This window comes from Pipra filicauda, unplaced genomic scaffold (assembly GCF_003945595.2).
Source record: "Pipra filicauda isolate LSUMZ 115617 unplaced genomic scaffold, ASM394559v2 scaffold1132_size38966_pilon, whole genome shotgun sequence".
Lineage (NCBI taxonomy): Eukaryota > Metazoa > Chordata > Aves > Passeriformes > Pipridae > Pipra > Pipra filicauda.
The window spans coordinates 23108-28798 of NW_024103577.1; the positions used below are offsets into that span (position 1 = coordinate 23108).

Sequence of the window (5691 nt, forward strand, 5' to 3'; positions counted from 1 at the left end):
CTCTCTCTCTCTCTGGTCGTTCTCCACGAGGTGTCCAGGGGGGGAAAAATCTTCCTCTCAGGAAAAGAGAAGAAGGTGGCCAAAATCAGCTCCCGCTCTGTCCGGTCCCGGACAAACCCCAAAAGCCCCCGAACAAAGGACCCCCCGCCCTCCCCGCGGCCACCGCGGTGTCCCCGAGAGCCGCCCTCCCCCCACTGCCCCTGCCCAGCGCCTGCGGCTCCGCTCCAACCCACCCCATCCCGGGAGACACAGATGGCAATGGGGGGGACACTGGGAAACAATTCCAACACCTCTTTTCAAACCTCTGACACCTGCTTCCCAGACATTCCCAAAGAAGGGGCTTCCCGTGGCCTCGAGCCAGGGACCGACCTTTGTATTGAACCAACTCCTGGAGAGACACGTTCCCATCCCTGTCCCCATTCCCATTCCTGGGGTTCCCATCCCTGTCCCCATTCCAATTCCTGGGGTTCCCATCCCTCTCCCCATTCCCACTTCCTGCTGTGCCAACCTGCTCCCAGTGTCCCCGTTCCTGTCCCCACTATCCCTATCCTGGTCTCCCATGTCCCCATTCCCATTCCCGGTGTCCCAATTCCCATTCCTGGTGACTCCAACCTGCTCCCAATGTCCCCATTCCCATTCCTGGAGTTCCCATTCCCATACCTGCTGTCCCCAACCTGCTCCCAGTGTCCCCATCCCTGTCCCCAGTGTCGCCATCCCAGTCCCCCCTGTCCCCATTCCTATTCCTGGTTCCCACAGAGGAACTGCCGGATGCCGGAGGAGGGAGCCAGGATTTATTGCCCAAAGCAGGAGATTTTCACACCCAAATTAAAGCCTCCGGAATAATTGCGGTCCTGGGTTTCACACGGGAAAAAGTAAGAAGTTGATCCATTGGGAAGAGCCCCGGGGGGCCGGGGTGGGTGGGAGCAGCGGGATGAGCTCTGCCAGCAGCTCCTGCCTTTCCGCAGGGAGAGGGAAGGGGCGGATCCAGCTCCGGGATTGCTCAGGCCGTGATTCCTGCTGGGATGAGAGTGGGGAAAGGAGTCACCATGTCCCTGTTCCCATCCCAGGGGATGGAGCCGGCTGTGGAGTCCAGGGAGAGTAGGAACTGCTCTGGAATCCCACCTGATCCTGCTCTGTCCATCCCACCCCAATCCCACTTCATCCTTCCCACCCCAATCCCACTCCAGAATCCAGTCCTAATCCCAGTCCACAATTCCACCTGAGCCCACTCTGGAATCCTGCCCTGAGCTGGAATCCCCTTCCAATCCCGCTCCAGCCATTAGGTCCCCATTCCCCTCTGGAATCCCGGCCTCCATCCTGGGATCCCTGCCCAGAGGATCTGGATCCACACATGCTGCTGGGACTCACTGGTGGGCGCGGGGTCGTATCCATTCCCCTCCCTCTTCCCTATGGAAAGAAAGCGGGATCAGCACCCGTGGTACAGGATCCCCGGAATGCTGCCGGGCGGATCCGTGCCCCTTCCCGACCCCCATCCTGGGAGTTACCGGATCGGAGCTTCCAGACACCGACTCCCAGGAGGCCGATGATGATGATGATGGCAGCGATGAGGGACACAGTGTCCTAGTTAGAACAGCTGGGACCGATTCCTCACTGGATGGGTGTAGCCCAAAACTGTGGATTCTCTGGCCTTCCATGCCATTTTCCCAGGAACTGTTGTCAGGAGAGGCCTGCGAGGTGGGGGGGATGTCCTGAGCACCCTCATATCCTTTTATGGACTGAGCATCCTCATAGCCTTTTATGGACTGAGCATCCTCATAGCCTTTTATGGAATTGCCCGTTCTGAAAGAAAAATTAAGCATCCTTTTATGGAATTGCCCGCTCTGAGGGGAGGACTGGGCATTCCTACCTCAACTGGAGAATATATAAACCTGGAGTTTCAGAACCTTTTTACCACTCGTGGGATCCAGAGGAGGACTGCAGCTCACCACTCTCAACCAGCCTGAGACCACCCCCCTCAACTGGACTGCAACCACCACTTCTGACCAGACTGCAACAGCTCTCTCACCAGTAGGTTTTTTTTCCCCTCTCCCTTTACTTTGGACTCGGGGGGGGTCCAAGGAACAGCACTTTGTTCATGGCCCAGGGTGCTGGGTTCTACATTTGGGTTTTGTGGATTAAAACCAATTGCTTGTCTGTATAATCAGACTTATTGGGCAAGGGGGGCCCAAGGGGGGCCCAAGGGGGCTGGGCCAGGGGGGGAAGGGCTGCAGGAGGTGGATCCCGGAGGAGGAAACCTGCCAAAAGCGGCGGCCCAGCCGAGGGAGGAGCCGAGCGGGAGCACAAAGAAGAGCAGCCCAAAGGTCCTGGGGGTGGCTCGGCAATGGCGGGGGGGGCGAGAGCGGTTTGGGGGCCCCCCGTGAGAGCCGGGGGGGAACCCCGGTAGCCGCGGAGTGGGGAGAGCGGAGAGGGGCGATCCCGGAGCTGGGGGACCCCCGGAATGCTGGAGGGGGGGGAGCAGAGAGGGAGCGCCGGGCCCCTTAAGCGGGGGTCCCGGAGAGGGGGAAGGCCTTGGAGTGTGGAGAGGAGGGGGGGCCTTGAGGCGGGGTGGGAGCCGAGAGCGCCAAGAGGTTTGCGAGGGTGGGAGGCGAGAGAGGAGGGCCGGCCGGCCCCGGGAGGCCGAGTGGGGAGAAGGGAGCCCTGGGACCCCCCTGGCAGCACTAAAAGGGACCCCAGCGGGTGGGAATCCCCCGGAGCAGTGGGACCCCCGGCAGCCCGGAGAAGGGGGACCCCCAATGCAGGCAGAAGTGCCATCAGACCAGACAGGGGGGACCCCCCTAACCCCACAGAGTAGAGAGGGGGAACTCCTGGGAGGGGTCTTTGGGTTGAATGTTGTTGTTTTGGGGTTTTTATGGGCACAAGATGCCCAGTGAGTCCTAGAGCTGAACTTGGGCAGGAGGAACCCCCAAGGCAACGCACTCACCCCTTGTTTTTCCCCCCCAAGCAGAATTTCTGCTTCCCAAAGCTTGGGCGGATGGAGGAGGAGGCTGCGAGGAAGAGGAAGATGCCGTGGGCCCCCCAGGCAGGTGAGGAGGAAGTCAGTGCCCCTTTGGGTCAGTCTTTTGTCTTTTGTGGCCCTCCTGCTGGGGCCGGAGTTGGGGGGATGTCCTTGGGTTCCCTGTGGGCCGAAGGTAAATCCCCTGCGTGTCCTTGTTGCTTCCTGCCCCAGGCCCCGAGGTGAGGCCGGAGAGCGCGGAGGACAAATCCCGGCGGCAGAGCCTGGTGGGAGAGGCCGTTTTGAAGGGCTCCCCGGCGCAGGAAGGCAGCGGGGAGGAAAAGGGCCGGAGATGCCCCCGCAGGAGGGGCTGCAAAGCCAGCCCAGGGGGCTGTGAGGAGGAAAGAGCCAGCGTGTGCCGGGAAGGCGGCCGGAGCTTGAGGCGGAGCTGCGAGCTGGTGGTCCCTGAGCAGCCTCCCAGCAGGGAAAAGGCCTTCAGGTGTTTGGAATGTGGGAAGAGCTTCAGCAAGAGATCCGACCTCCTGAGGCACCAGCATATCCACACTGGGGAACGGCCCTACACGTGTGGGGAGTGTGGGAAGAGCTTCAAACGGAGCTCCCACCTCCTCAGCCACCAGATGATCCACAGTGGGGAAAGGCCCTACACATGTGCGGAGTGTGGGAAGAGCTTCAGGCACAGCTCCACCCTCCGCAACCACCGTCGCATCCACAGTGGGGAACAGCCCTACACGTGTGGGGAGTGTGGGAAGAGCTTTAGGAAGAGCTCCAACCTGCTCCAACACCAGATGATCCACAGTGGGGAAAGGCCCTACATGTGTGAGGAATGTGGGAAGAGTTTCACTCACATCTCCGACCTGCTACGACACCAGATGATCCACAGTGGGGAAAGGCCCAACATGTGTGAGGAATGTGGGAAGAGCTTCACTCAGAGCTCCCACCTGCTCCAACACCAGGTGATCCACAGTGGGGAAAGGCCCTACACGTGTGGGGAATGTGGGAAGAGCTTCACTCGGAGCTCCCACCTGCTCCGACACCAGATGATCCACAGTGGGGAAGGCCCTACACGTGTACGGAGTGTGGGAAGAGCTTCAGGGACAGCTCCAGCCTTTGCAAACAACGTTGCATCCACACCAGGGAATGGCCCTACAAGTGCTTGGAATGTGGGAAGAGCTTCAGCACAAGCCCCAAGCTGCTCAGCCCCCAGCACATCCACACTGGGGAACAGCCCTACACGTGTAGGGAATGTGGGACAGCTCCACCCTCTACACCCACCGTCGCCTCCACATCAGGGAGAGGCCCTTCCACTGTGGGGAGTGTGGGAAGAGCTTCAGGCAGAGCTCTTCCTTGACCTCCCACCCACGGACCCACCAGTAATGGAAGCCCCGAGTGCCCCGACTGCGGGAAGAGCTTCGGCCGCTGCTCCAACTCCATCAGCCATGGGAGGACCCGCGTTGGATGATCCACAGGGACCCCCGTTGGGCACAGACCTGGTGTGCTGGTTTAATGGTAAACCAGCAGGGGAAACGTCAGCGGTGACACCTGGAATGGGATGGAACACCTGGAAAGGGAATGAGAATGCCTGGAATGGGAATGGAGACATAAATAATGGGATTGGGACAATAGCAATGGGATGGGAACACCAGGAATGGAAATGGGAAGACCTGGAATTGGAATGGGGACATTGGGAACAGACTGGGGACACTAGGAATGGGAATGGGGGCAGAAGGAATGGGAATGGGGACACGTGGAATGGGGAGGGAACACCTGGAATGGGAATGGAGACACCTGGAATGGGAACACCTGGAATGGAAATGGGGACACCAGGAATGGAAATGGGGACACCAGGAATGGAAATGGGAACACCTGGAATTGGAATGGAGACACCTGGAATGGGAACACCTGGAACGGGAATGGAGACACCTGGAATGGGAATGGGGACACCAGGAATGGAAATGGGAACACCTGGAATTGAAATGGAGACAACTGGAATGGGAACACCTGGAATTGGAATGGAGACAACTGGAATGGGAACACCTGGAATTGGAATGGAGACACCTGGAATGGGAACACCTGGAATGGGAATGGGGACACCAGGAATGGAAATGGGAACACCTGGAATTGAAATGCAGACACCTGGAATGGGAACACCTGGAATTGGAATGGAGACACCTGGAATGGGAACACCTGGAATGGGAATGGAGACACCTGGAATGGGAATGGGGACACCAGGAATGGGAACGGGAACACCTGGAATTGAAATGGAGACACCTGGAATGGGAATACCTGGAATTGGAATGGAGACACCTGGAATGGGAACACCTGGAATTGAAATGGAGACACCTGGAATGGGAACACCTGGAATTGGAATGGGGACACCAGGAATGGAAATGGGAACACCTGGAATTGGAATGGAGAAACCTGGAATGGGAACACCTGGAATTGGAATGGAGACACCTGGAATGGGAATGGGGACACCTGGAATGGGAATGGGGACATCAGGAATGGGAATGGGGTTGCCTGGGCTGGGAATGGGAACATTGGGAATGGGAACATTGGGAGCAGGTTGGGGACACCAGGAATGGGAATGGGAACATCTGGGATTTGAATGGGCACACCTGGAATGGGAATAGGGAAAACAGAGGTGGGATGGGAATACCTGGAATGGGAATGGGGACAATAGGAATGGGAATGGAGACACCTGGAATGGGAATGGGAAC

General features: G+C 58.6%; 1 long non-coding RNA gene across 2 annotated transcripts; it reads right to left on the reverse strand.

Moving 5' to 3' along the window:
- Window positions 1–748: 748 nt before the first annotated feature.
- On the reverse strand, window positions 749–1788 carry LOC113992603. Of its 2 annotated transcripts, none has more exons than XR_003542297.2 (3): window positions 1506–1788; window positions 1369–1407; window positions 749–1017 (listed from the first exon to the last, which is right to left on the reverse strand). It is a non-coding gene; the product is annotated as an uncharacterized LOC113992603 (long non-coding RNA). The 2 variants fall into 2 exon arrangements; XR_003542298.2 differs by having other exon boundaries at window positions 749–1014; window positions 1506–1784.
- Window positions 1789–5691: the final 3903 nt, after the last annotated feature.